Source organism: Apteryx mantelli, chromosome 8 (assembly GCF_036417845.1).
Source record: "Apteryx mantelli isolate bAptMan1 chromosome 8, bAptMan1.hap1, whole genome shotgun sequence".
Taxonomy (NCBI): domain Eukaryota; kingdom Metazoa; phylum Chordata; class Aves; order Apterygiformes; family Apterygidae; genus Apteryx; species Apteryx mantelli.
This window is the reverse complement of record NC_089985.1, coordinates 25,026,312-25,041,055: the sequence shown is the minus strand read 5'-3', so window position 1 is coordinate 25,041,055 and position 14,744 is coordinate 25,026,312. Positions and strand designations below refer to the sequence as shown.

General features: G+C 36.2%; 1 long non-coding RNA gene across 5 annotated transcripts in view; it reads right to left on the bottom strand.

Moving 5' to 3' along the window:
* Nucleotides 1–14,744, bottom strand: part of LOC106499679 (uncharacterized) — a 232,340-nt gene that overhangs the window by 47,813 nt on the left and 169,783 nt on the right. Inside the window, exon 6 of one of the 5 annotated variants that reach the window (XR_001295226.2) lies at nt 12,243–14,613. The exons of the other annotated variants lie outside the window; for them this stretch is intronic. This is a non-coding gene — a long non-coding RNA (uncharacterized lncRNA). Of the gene's footprint in view, nt 1–12,242; nt 14,614–14,744 lie in introns of those variants that run through there. 5 annotated transcript variants of the gene reach the window in all.

The window sequence follows — 14,744 nt, the reverse complement described above, 5'->3', positions numbered from 1 at the left end:
CTGTTTCCTCACTTATGGGAAGAATGTCTGGTAGTTCTGCTAGTCTGTCCTTCATATAGCAAATTTTTTGCGGCTTTTACAATTTTACAAATATCAACTTGAGGAAAGAAATATTAGAGAAAGCTTAATGAAAGGTTTAATCATGATTTTGATGACCATGACCCAACAGAAAGCCAAGGAACCTTGCAATTAAAATAAAATACCAAACTTCTATTTTTCCTATTGTCAAAACACAAAGAAATGCCACCATTAATTATACCCCACACTGATTACTTAAAAGTTGTCATGTATCCCTTTGATGATGCAAGATGGTTGTTATGGCAATGAGATGCTACTAAAAATTCTTTGTAAGACTTAATTAGGTCATTTGTTTAATCTGTTAGGCTTTTTTTCTATTCTTCTCTTTTCTTTCTACTTCTCCACTTTTTTTGTTTAGCTGTTTGCTTTTAAAAGAAGTATTTCTTTTTGAGTACTTGAAGACTTCCACTTTTTACGTAAGTTTAGATGTTTTCAAATATTGAATTCATAACCTCCTGAACAGTGCCAGTACTATCTCTCTACAGCATTCAAAGTTATTCCTGTTATACACTGTGGTCCAAAATGCTGATCAGACATTGTATGTAGACATGAAGCAGAAAAATCCCCTTGAAATCTGTGACTTGGATCCTTCTTTACCTTCCTATATCATAGAGCAGAACCCCATTCTGTTTTTTCATAAAGGCATGCACCTATAATATCATGTATGTAATATCTGCTGAATATTCGGTACTATTCATGAAGTTAAAATTAACTTCTTGTTTTAATTGCTTATCAGTTTCATAAACATAATTCCCATGATTTAACCTGCTTTCTTAGGGATCTGCTACCTTTCCATATAGAACTTCACATTTTTCACCAATTTTTACTGTTTAAAATGTATATGTATGTAAATTATTATGCATCTGAGCCATTCACATCAGAGGTACAGTATAAATACTAAATCAATGTGGAAAACATCGTGTCTGCTTTAACTTGACTTGATTATACCTAAATATAAAAAATAAATTAGCATTTTAGTCTATTTTTAGTTGTCTTCATTGTATTATACTGTACAGTTGTTCAAAGTGTATAGATTCCCCCTCCAACTATACCCTATAGATTTATGCTAATAAAGTGAAACTTATCTTAAAAAAGCTCATGAGGGACTAGGAAGAGAAAGTCAGTTGTCTACTACAGATATTCTTTAACTGCAGGACAAATATGCTGGGAACCTTTGAATACTGAGTTTTATCTTTTCTCAAAACAGAGCTACGGATGGTCAATTTAGAACAAGTTTTACTAAAAAAGGACAGAGATATTATAAAGCCTTCTTTTAATTTCTATGGCATTTTTTGCTCATGTTTTCCATCATTTATTATTGATTACTCTTAGATTTATTACTTATATTTTAGCTAACAATTTAGTATTCAAGAGGTTTTAAAAATAAAACAGCTACAAAATGCTGCAATTCGGCATTAGTGCCAAAGACCATTTTTCTTGTCCACGGACGTGATTGACATGTGAATGTGACTCAGGAAGAAAACATTATTAATATGAAGAAAAGTTATGACTTTTGAATGATGTTGCCTTGCCTTGTAAGTAATTCCCTGGTTATATCTGCATTGCATATTCTGAGAAGTATACATAGTCAGGTTTGCTTTCCACGTTTTAGTTTCTTTAATAATTTTGTTAAATGCAGAAGAGGGGAAAATAAAGACATATTATTAATAAACAAGCAATTAAACAGGTTAGGGCAACAATGCAATGCTGGTCATTCAGGAACCCTGTGCTAATTTTAATTAGCTGCTTTCCCTTGCTTTCAAATGTAATTAAAGCAGCTTAGTTGTGCTCAGTGATGCAAACCACCTTATTTAATCACTAACATTATTTCCCTGAACTATTAATGATTTTCAAAACGCTTGTTTATGCAGAATTAGAACAGTAATTATCTTACCAGTTAATTTTGTACCTTCACATTTCACACCTCGCTCAAACGTCATTCATTTACCACAGCCTTTCTGTCAAAACAAAGAAATGCTTGTTCTAAACGTGCTTCTGACTGCCAAATTGAAAGCCAAGTTTTGTAACACTAATAAAGTAGCTCCCAAGTGAAACAGGTGTAGTAATTTAGACCCTTCCTGTCTCGAGCTTGCACGTACATGCTATGTCTTTTCTTTATTAGCTTTAAAATGAGAGCTTGGTGTGCAAAATAAGCTATTTAATTCAGACTTGTGGAGCAGAATATAATCTTTAATTTAAACTAGAGCAGTAAAAAAAGGCCTTTAATTTTAACTGGCATGTGCGTGTGAATTTGAATTAATAATCCAGAAAATTGAAACTGTTTTGCTGCTGTTGCTGGATACTGACTGTTCTTCACGTGCCCTTAGTTTCACTCACTCTATTTCTCTCTCTCCCAAGCTTTGCCTAGCGCCTATTTTATGATGCTGCTGTTTTACAGAAAGAAAAGTATGCTAAGAAAGAAATTCTCTGTTGACTAACTCTTGCAAAAAAGTAGGGGGGTTAAAAGGAATACTTAGATCTGTATTAATTCAGTTTACAAAAAGAATATAATTGGTGTATTCATTATATCTACTTAAGACATAATTCAAATACACTATGAATTTACACTTGATGAATCATCAGATTTAAAGGTTTTTTCTTGTTACTCCTTTTAGTGTAAGTCAACAACTAGTTGTGTACTTACGATGGCAAAATGCAATAGCCTTGCAATCATTAAGTAATTCTTCCTCCCGACTCTTTTTTGAGAAAGGGCAGTCTTCCCTACATCAGAGCAATTAACCAATAGCCCAGCGTTATACAAAAGAAAATCTGGGGCAGCACTAGAAATCAAACAGAGCACCATCTTCCAGCTGCGAGTGCTGCGAGCAGCCTCCGAGCTCGCCCGGGCTGACCCCAAGCCGCGCAGCGCCTGCCCGCGACCAGCACAGGCTGCTGCTTTTTCAGGAGAAGGCTTGTGAGCTGGCTGAGCCGCCCATGAGGAGCCATTCCGACTCCTTCCTCTTTGGGGCCACAAACCAGGCAAATAAACACCTATCTACTTGCATTTGTGCTTACAATTCAATTCAATTCAATTCAATTCAATTCAATTCAATTCAATTCAATTCAATTCAATTCAATTCAGTTCAGAATTTCATCCCCAAAACAGGAAGACAGACTAAAAGCCCCACTGTAAATGAGGCCTACCACTTACATGCTGCATGTGTTTGGTAACACAGACACACTTACATTTGGTAAAACCTGTTCTAGAAGAACGTGACAAAAAAGAACGGATTTGATGTAGTGCTTCTACCACTGCCATAAGCTAACAATTGTTTTTGCAGCTAAGGTAATTGCAAAAAGAGTATTAGATCTTACCCTTTAAAGACTCATTATCATGATTAAATTTAAACATGAAAGCAGTGCATTTGACCTCCGCTGGACTACTTCCAAGCAGAAAGTTACCCATATAAGCAAGGGATGGCAGGATGGACATCTAAGAACACAATAATATTAGTGCATATGTTCATTACAAGCACTGAATCACTGCAGTCAAGATTTTAAATATTACATTGTATTTTGAAAATATTCTTTCTAAATACATTATAAATTATACAGAAGAAAGTACAGACCAATTTGCAACAGAAACTGTTTTAGTTAAAAAGCCACATTTTGTTTAAAAGCTTTATATGCAATCTAACAAAGTAGTTATATTTTAATATATTTAAATATATTAGATTTTTCAAAAGATTCTATAAATTTGAGACAGCTTAACTTATTTCAATATTTTTAGAATGCCCAAGATCCATGGTCTCCTGGCAACTAGCAGTCACATGGCTGTATAGGTTTTGGCCTACTGTTACAATGCCGTTATGTGTTTCGTTGATGATTTATTCAAACCCAGTTTCAAACCTGCTGTTAGCTCCCTCATTGCTTTAATGCAGCTAGTCTACCATTCATAACTGTCAAGAGCCAATTCATTGGGACTTGGACTTATTAAGCCCCCAAACCGAGTAGCGTACATACTCAGTTTTGTGCCTGGGAATGTGGATACACACTATACTTTCCATTCCTTTAAGCTGAGCTCTAAAGTTTTTAACACCATGTAATATTTCTATCTCGTTGTCACGATATCCAACCACCAACTCGGAAGCATACTTTGTGTACTGTCCGGTGTTAGTAGGTGGCAGTAATCCTGACGGTCTCTTTGCTAACAGGGGCACAGACACAGGGGGACAGGTTGGTTTAACATGCTGCTCTTACAGTAACTTACTGTACATACGCAATACAAGGTTTATGATTTTACAGAGGAACGGGAAGGACAGGCTCATCTTCTAAAAGCAACACTGTACCTGGAGAAACAGCAATGGCCTTCTTTTCTTAAACAGTGACTTACTGCTTTCTTTGAAAGGAAAAAGATGGCTCTAGCAATTAAAGAAGTAATCACAGTAGGTATTTACCCTATTGAGGACAATATATCAATTCTCTTGGTCAAGCATGGCAACTGTATAAATAACAAAAAGAGAAAATGGGTATTGAAAATAAAATATTACTTAACAAGTGTATTTATATTTTAATCTAACTCTGTTAATTCAATAGTTTCAAAAAGGCATATTTGAATTGGAGGCTTTAATAGTTTTTCATATTGAATAACATGGTAATATGATTTTCTCCATTCTGTACACATAAGGAACATTCTAAAATGTGTTGCCACAATTACACAGCAGCAGTGTGCATGCTAGAGAATATTTAATGTGAGCCTGGGAATAAAGCCGGTTCAAACCATTTGGTTTAAAATAATCACAAATAGACAATTTAACATAATGATTCTAGTATAGTATGCTTTGCTTTAATTTCAAGGATTCTAGTGGGGAAAACATAATATTCTGAGGATTAATTTGTTTTAAATTAGGACTATTGTAAAATCCAGGTTCTGACCAACTGGCAATTAAATAAAGCTTTTTTTTTTTTTTTTCCCCTGGCACAAAGGACTTAATATTTCTCAAAAAGGAAATTATTATTAAAATATCTATTTAAAGATGCTAGCAAGAATAACTGGAAGCTCAGGAGGTCTTTTCTTGAGTGTTTGCTGATGTTTTGCTCACCTTATTGGGAATTTTGATGGAGGAATAAAATGGCACAGTATCTTCTGGACAACTTGATGTTTGTCTTTGCTGTCAAGTAAAAAGGGATGTAATTCCATTCATATGAAGAAGATGAGAACAACATCACAGGCATATCACATATTAAGGGGTCTAGACTCCCTTTCGTACACAGGGACTAACACACAGGGCTCCCCTTAGCCCTAATGAATCGAAGTTGTTCATTAAGAACAAACATACTTTCTTACCAGCTCTACAAATTTTCATGAAAAAGATGTTAACATGAATAACTTCTTACAACTGTTCAAAATTATTGCAACATCAATTAACTGAACTATGCTTCAAGCCTGATGCTGGAAACACAAGAGCTCTCACTGCTTAAACTCAGGAGCGGCTGCAACAGGACTACTCTGCATTACACTCGGGAGTTCTGGTGGAAAAAATCCTTTAAGACTTCTTAAAGTAGAGTCATAAGATAGATGCATAAGCATATACCTAGGTTTTTCAAAGGGATAGTTGCCCTGGAAAATTAATCATCATTTATTTTATACTAGACTATTTCAGTTCAAACTCATGGCTTCCTTTAAAATAAACACAGTGGACTCAATTCACCAGGCTGTTACATTTGTTTTGTGGCAATGTAAGTTCATTAAATTTAACTAGCCTGGAACTAGCAAATATATCCAGTGTTGAAGCTTTATCTTAAGCTAAATACGGCTTACTGCTGCTGGAGGTATATTCCCCAGAAATTATGAATTACTTTACCTTGCTTAATAAAACAAAACAAAACCCCAAGTTAAACAAAATCTTTTGCAAACTTGGAAAAAAGGTTAGAGTACTTTCATCTCAAAGTCTTTCTGCATATTGACCTATAAAAATATCTATTCTCTGGACAGATAAGGCAATGTGCAGTATTCCTATGGTCTCTTTCAATGTATTACACTGAATGCTGTTAATTTTTTAGATGCATGAAGCAATTAAGTATTGGCTTACTTTTCCTGAATGCCTACTGATTACGCAGGGATGACATCAGACGGAAGTTCAGGCAGAATCAATACTGATTAGAATTTTCTATAGTTATCACACCTATAGGATATACAGGTTTCATGGAATAATGCCTGGGACTTTGGGTCAAACTTTTCACGCTGTTAGTCTTGTGGATAAACCCACAGAAACACCGGAGCCTAACTTGCTCTGTACCAAACTGTCCTCCTTGCATAGATTCACTAAATTAGAGACTGTACAACTGTAATAGGAAGGAAAACAAGCTGAAAGAAGGTAACATGGAACTTACTTAAACACAAAAACGGTTCTGCAAGTCAGCAGAGAAGATTAAAGAATAATGGTTAGGTCAAAAGTAGTGGATGCATGAAACTATGTTGGCAACAAGTGGTTTGGAAAAACAAGATCTGGAGACAGAGAGGAGAGAGCAAGAGAAACATGAGGGTACAGCTAGAAAATAATACTAAAATTCATATTATTTATGCACAAAAAGACATTTTAGAACTTCTTTTCTAATTCAATCACAGAGCAGCTTCAAGTTCTACTGTGGAACTGAAGAAAAGGAAATGGAAGGCATACAACATATGTTAGAGGAGAAAATTAATCTGTCATAAAAACTGATGAAAGAAGACAAGAATTAAGATGAAAGTGAGAAGGTCGTCAACAGGTAGAATCCAAGGAAATCCAAGGAAACATAAGTATTAGTATAAAAACTCCCCACAAGACTGATCAGAAATATGACCAGTGAAAATTTAACATATAAGCCAAACCTGAGAATTTAAAGAGGCAAAAGGAAAATACACAAGCCATGTAACATTAGTTTGTCTTTTATGTGTAATTTGAACTCTGAACTTCCCAGATAAAATAATGTATTTTCCGGAAAAAAATAGGTATTCATTAATTTTTCTCTTTCTTTTCCATACTGGAAAGATATTTACAACACAACTCTAATCTGAATAAGATTTTTCCTTGATCATTTAACACTTCTAATCGTATCTCAGGGCCTTGGGTTCCTACAGAAGTCGAAAGTCATGCAAGGATTGCATCTTCTCCTTTTTGAAGTTATCTTCTACAAAAGATGTCCTCTTTCCCTTGTAGTTGTCAGACCACACAGCCCTGGCTTTTAGCTCTGCCTGTTCAGATCTTACTTAAACATTTTCACCTTTCAGCTATTCACAAGAAGGTGAGCTTTTGTTTATAACCTCAAGGCCACAGACTGCAATTAGTGTTTCCACATCCTTCCCTGCAAAAGAACAGATCCATGTATATTTATGAAGTTTCTTGCCTATAGTATTGTACCTGCCCCCCAAAAGTTGTCCAGAAGCAAAGCCTCCAATTCTTAAAGCACCTCCCCAATGCTTTATATAGTATGCTTTCATGTTTTTTGAAAAATCACATTCTGACATGAAGTTAGGTTTGGGAGAATATCAAGTGAGACATTTTTAAATATGAAGAGATTAGCACACTTCTGTTTTAATAAAAAGGAGAACAACAGCAGAGAGGGAAAAGATTCTTAACTCTAGGCAAACTCAGAGGCACAAGTAACACAAAAATTTTCCAACTTGGGTATTAAAATCCCAAAGAGAGTAAACTAGTCACTGGGCATGCAGAAGTATCTATCTACTGCCTGTAACTACCAAGGTGGCCTTCTTCGTTAGCGTCATAAACAATGAAACTAGAATCATCGTGCACATTCAGACAAAACACAAATTGGATGGTCAGTCCAGTTTCCTTGCAGAAAGTGATGTTCAGCAAGTCAGTTCATGGCCTAGGTCTCATTTCAAGAGAATGGATAATGTCCCACAGCTCTTGTGCAGGTTGCTCTCGCTACCTTGCGCATTCAAACTCAATGCTCAGAAGCTCTGCCAACTCAGAGGAAACACATAATCCTTTTGTAACCTGTTTTGACAGCGTCGGAGTTGACTGATGTAATAGGCAGGAAACAGAGAGCCTAATAAATCTTATTAAAAGTTAAAAGTTTCAGTCCAATAGCCAAAGGTGCATGAGGTAATGTATCCACAGTTTTCAATCACAATCTCCTTTATTATGGCCTATTTCAACTAGCCTAATCTAAAAATGAATATATTAGGTTTTGTGTTTTTTGCAAAGTTGCTGCCAGTGTCTCTCTGCCTTTCCTTCTGATTTGCTTGGTAGTTTGGGAGCCTAAGGGAAGGGTGGATTAAATTGGAAAATATAAATAACAAATCAAAAATTAAAATTGATTGGATAAACAATTTCCCTTAGTCTGTTTCTTAATAAGTGATCGATTTTTTAATCAATATTCATTATTTCTCAGAACATACCAAACTGTTTATTGAATAAATGAATAGCTAGAACTACAATGACATGAAATCAAAAAGGTGAACCAATTTCTTTAATAACATGGGCTGAACAGGCCACCTCATCTTACCTGGCTGAAACTAAAAGTCAGAAATTCAAGACCACTGAGCAAGTGATTCAAACATAGGATGCAATTTGTGTTAGGGAATGTGTGTTTTCATGTTTTGTATGCACAAGTGTGCAGCCACATGCTGATCTGCATGACATTTCTAAGTTGCATTTGAAAGTTTCTTTCTTTTTGATACAACTTTTGTGTTCTTTCCCACAATTCTTCATTAGTCAGCATACTGTAAAGCTTCCGAAATTAAATTCAGTTCTGAAAAATGAGATCTGTAAAACTGTTCACAGCAAAGTCTTCAGGCATGGCAAATAGATTTCTCTAATAAGTTTTTATTCACCAGTATCATATTCAGTGGCACATATAAACTATATACTGCATCCTAAAATATACTTCAGACTATTTCATATTGCTTGGCATAATGTAAAAAATAATATCCTCCTTTTCAGGTACAGACTTTCTAAAGCTCTTTTTTTTAGTTGGAGAAAAACCAATTCTAAAAAGTCCTTATATGACTAACCCCACTAGTATGAAAGAAGAAGCATTTCCAGGATCAAGCTTAAGATAAAAACAAAGGTCTTTATACTCCAGACAAAGGATTTAGTGGAAATATTCACTGCTGTGCACTAGGTCACAAAATCTCCAAGATATGTTTGCACATTTATTTAAAACACAAGCAAACATATTAATCTGATTCTACTTAATACAGATCATAGCTTGTACATGATCTTCAACTCATAAAATATCTCTCAGTATGTGGAAATAATTAAACTTTATTTCTACTCACAATACACATGATTCTGCTTCTTTTGAAAAATATATATACTGTACTAATCAACTGTTAATTAAAGGGTAGGACCTTTCACTTTAACATCTATTTTAACTTGTCACAATTAATTGAATGTATGACCAAACTGTGACATAATTCTATAGGTCTCAGAGATGAAAGTATGAAATAACTTGAGCAAGGAAAAGAATCCAGAGGATAGCAGGCTCAGTTCACACACATTTTGTAGATGAATTCCATGTGTTCACTGTTGTCACAGTTAATTATAAAGGAATCAAATATCACTCTATCATGTTATGCTGTCATCTATAACAATACTAACTAATATAATAAGAAGAGCCTTCATGCAACTCTTTTGCTGTAGATCACAAAACATTTGTGGAAAAGGTAAAGGCCCATAGTGAAACAAAAATCTTATCTAAAATCTAAATCTTCAAATCTAATTTCACTTTCAGCGTCAATCCACCGTACAACATTGCTTCCCCATAATAAAGCTAAAAATTCTGTAAGCAGTAGTAAAATTATCAGTCTCCAAATACTTCATGTGTGAAAGAAATAATTAAAAGAAAGGAAATCAGCAAAAGCAAGAAAAAGTTTAGTAATGGGTCACTAGGACCCAATTCTTCATGCTGCTGCTCTGCACCTATGCAGAATTTCAGCAAAAGCAACCCACACAGGTTTGTAATCAGGGAACAGCTGACACGCTAACCTTAAGGTTAAAGAAATGTTAACTATTGAAATGAAACTGTTTCCTGCCACAATATGGAAATATTCTGCAGGAATTCTAGTCCAGTCCTCACCATGGATAACACGCGTATTTATAAAGCATTTCAGAACTATCTGACCACATAAGAGTGATAATCCCTGGGCAAAACAGCCTTTTCCCCTAGTCCCAAACACAGCATCACAGACACAGGTGCTACGGATTCATTCTCAGAGCTTTCAGCTGCCGTAATCTGGCATTTTGCACTGTCCCCTTTAACATACAATTGCATGAGTTTGTTAAGGCCCAGTTGCCCCTTGGAAGTGTTATAAAATGTGTTATTTTCCAGTATGAGATTGCTTAAAACGGCTGTGATTGTGATCCATATTTTGGTTGAGGCAACAGAGACGAAGCCTTGCAGGGCCTGAAGAACAGGCTGGTTTACTTCCCACGGACTGGCCAGAAGATGGTGGTAGAGAGCAGTGCGCCCTGCCTTCTTCCCAGCTTTGGTCCACCAGGATAATTTTAAACCTCAGAGACCGTCCAAGATCTTCTGGACATCGCATTACACTGCTATATAAGGGTCTCCTGACTTGTGCCACCAACTGCTCAAAGCACTGTTGTATGTCCCGTTCGTTCAGTTAGACCTGGGCACTTGTGCCAAGCTGCTACAGGCAGCACACGTTCACTTCTGGAGAACTGTCCTACCTCTCCTACAGAACTGAGTACCATGACATCAGTTTTGGTAGTGTAGTGATAAAAATCAAACATTTGCTGGAGCTATTATTGCCTAAAATGTTAATGCAGTTTACTTTTTTAAAATGTGATCGATAGCTGGGGGAAAAGTGCCCATAAATTACTAAAGGCAAATACCCTTCTATTAGCACTCAGGAGATTTTGCAACATTTGCCAGTCTCTGTTTTACTGGAAAAAAAAAATTAATTTGCTGAAAGCCTAGGGTTTTTTTACCTGTCTTTGTCTTTCTCCATAAAAGAGGGATATTTTTATCATGAGTCATTTAGGAGATGTAATTCTAATGTACTATAGCTATAGGTTTCAATTACTGCTCTACCTCTCTGACAGTCTTTACGTTTCATGTTTTATGAAATCATTAACTATTGTCATGTTTCTATTATGATACTATTAGGAAATAAAGAGACGTATGTAAATGGAGATGTAAAATAAATGCATGACAGTTACTAGGAGCAACATCTGTGCACTATCATACATGTTTACACTAATTTTCTAAAGATTGTTCCATTCATTACAGAGCATTGTTACTCACTGTGGCACAACCCTTATTTCCATGCATTTAGGGATTGAAGCAAAGAGAGGGTAAATGAGAGCCTAATCAATACCACTTTTCATTTTGCTTCTAATGTGCTGCCTTTCCCTTTCTTTTCTTCATGCACAAATCCAAAAAAGATCCTGACATTACAGTCATAAAATGTAATTCTTCTGCAGAAACACAGACAATAATGCTTTCTGTATTCAGGCGTATTGCATATTCTAATGGCATTTGGCTAAATTGAGTATGGATTTAACATCAAAGGCTTCATGAATTTTTCAAATGAGATATTAAAGTCAATATTTCAAGTGAAAGATATTTCAATTTAGTTGCATACACAACAATAAAAAACTTCTACAAGGCAGAGGTACTAGTGGCTATGGCAGTATTAGTTCATTCAGGAAATTATTAGTTTATAAGAAAATCAAACAGAAGGTTGGGATATGGCAATGACACTGAATAAATTAGACCAACCGATACGCACTAATGTACTTTATCTCTTGGAGTCTGAAGCAGAACTTGCCAATGGCGTGTTCAGCCCTTCAAGCAGGGCTTGGTTTAGGGATTTTTATTTATTTATTTTGGAAATTCAGATGATTAGCATCAAGATTTGCATTCACAACCTCAGAAATCTGCTTATTTTCATCTCTGAAAGGGCTGGGCCTACTGTATGCAAAAAAATCCCCAACCTTGTTTATTTTCTAATCTAAGTGCATTTTGCTTCAAATTGTCAATGCTTATGCAATGCTGCTTCTGCTTTCACAGTGAGTTATTGAATGTTCAAGCTCAGTGCCAGCAAAGAGTGTACTGAGCTCTGAAAACTTCATGTGCTGGCAGAGAGATTCACAAAGACTTGCAGACAATAAGAACACAGACTCTAGTGGTTCATTTCCTTTCCTATTTCCTATGCCCTTTAAATCAGCAAAATGTCCTATTATGATGTCTTGACATATCACTGAAGAACACATGCATTTATATCACTTAACACAGCATGCGAGAGCTTGATGCGATACACAGACATGTGGCACTTATTTAAGCATTTATAATCACAGTGACATTGTGTTGTAAGACCAAATACGTCATCTGCTCACATACAGGATAACAGCAACCACAGATATAAATTACCAAATATGCAACAGTTATTGATTTTATTAAGGATTATATTAATTAAAATTAATGATAATGAGTAATAATAATTATAATAATATAAAGAAGAAGTACTGCACCTGCAGTCATCCCCCACTGCTATCACAACAAAGACAAAAAGGCTCTCTATGTACATAACGCATTTCTGGAAACACCGGACGATTCTTGCAAGTGCCCTTGAACGCAGGTGAGAGGGCAAATCTCTTTAGATACTGGGGAAAGTTACATTATCTTAAAACTATCATTACCAGGCAGTTTGGGCCCACAACATGGACACGACTACAAAAAACCTTCATCCTAAAAACATTTTCTTGAAACTAGTGGGTGTTTGACTCTACAACACGCACCTGCAGTGTTTGCTCTTGCTGTGAGAAGAGCACTTAGTGCGAGAGCACTTTAAGGGCTCGCAACATCCAGAAAAATGAAGCTGGCGCTAACCAAAGGTTAAACTGCTAGGCCTATTTCCACTGTCCAAGGTGGCTACTGGACAGGAAGCAAATACTGAACAGCAAACCTGTTATTCGAAACTGTCATTGTGAATAGTCTATGAAGAATGTTGATTTTCTAAAGACAGTTTTTAGCCTAAACAAAGCTAGTAGGCTTGGGGGGAACACTTGCAGAGACGAAGGCACGTCACCTTTCCCCACTCAGACACTAGGCAATTTGCAGCACTGTTTAATTTAGCCGGTGGGGACCCTGTAGGTCTTAGGGTCCTAGACAGTTACCTGTTTGCTCATCCCTACAGCCTTTGCTGAAGCTCAATGTTTAAAGCATAAAATGGGAAGTACCACCGTCTCCAATGCAATCGATTGGGGATAAATACCACTCTCAGAAACAGTATGCTCAGAAGTAGCATTTCTTGTGGAAACAAAGATAAGGCAGGAGTTTTGTACGGTTAACAGTATCCACTAATAAGTAAAACTATATTTTCAAAATTATTTCTGCGGGTTGGGAGCATGGTTTCCTTTTCCTCTGTCACAAACTCCGGTCATCCTTGAGATGGTTTTGAAAAATACAGCTCATACTTAATGAGTCAGCAGCCCATCCAAAATCTTCCAGTTGAAATTTGATCTTTTTCATGACATTACTTAAAATGACACTGTTAAGGTGAAAGATGCCCCCATGATCTCTACTCACAGTGCGAATCAGTGTTTAAGGAGTCTGAATTCAATAATTTAATATTTTCCCTCTTGAATATGGGTGTGTACATAAATTTAGAAGTACCTCTCTCATGAGATCTATGTCAACAAGAGAGCTTATATGGTTCCTTGGAGCACCATTAACTGAAAGGAATATTTGGAGCTAAGATCAGAAAAGCAGACCAAGATCTAGCATTTGATCTTGGACAAGCAAATGCTATGCAAATAACAAAACAGTTCACATCTCATGCTGTACATAGCTTCTGTTGTCAACATAAGTTTTTATGAAAACATAAGTGTAGATTATCCATAGAAATAAATTCAAGAGATTGTGCTATCTGAAACATCATTTGGGGTCCCCTATTAACTAGTGATTATCCTCATGGATCCATATTACAATTCCATTGCAGATGTTTCTGACATTTAGACACATGATGAAGAAACTACAGAAAGAGCTTATTTAAGACACAAGCATATTTAGCATTAACCGAATATGGGCAGTGCAAAATGTCTTTCATGGGAGTTCAAGATTTCTCCTATATCCTTTGCAATTTTATATATGTGTTTATAAATAAAAAGAGAAATGAAAGTCCATTTGGCAGCCATTTATTTTCTCCAGTTTAACAGCCTTCTCAATTTGCTGTTTTACTGTTTAAGATTTTCTTGTTTTTCCCTTTTGTTCATCTTGGAAATGGAACTGTATTTAAGTAGCTGGGCTGAAACTCATGACATGAGAAGGGCTGGTTACTTCTTTTCGAATCTAACATCCCTACACCTGGAGGAAGCAAGGCTGCTTGTGGACTTGCAGAGAAGTTCATGGATTCAGCAGTAACCGAGAGGCTTGAAAAGGATCATACTTCCTCCACCCAGTAAGAGGATCTGGCAGTCCACCAAGGCTCCAAACATCCTATACTGCACTGTGTACAAGAACACGCAGCTTTTCCATCAGGGGAAACAATGCCTTTGGGCAGCGCACGGACCCGTCTTCATTATGGAGAAAGGAGTATTGAGGATGAAGGAGGCAGTCAAGATGCTGGGACAGAAAAGAGGGAAATGAGTGAAGGACCAGTTAAAGAAACAATCCCTGTATCTGATAACATTATAAGAGTTAGAGCACTGCCGATCAAAACCTGCATGCACCTTTTCACATTGTAGCTACCACCA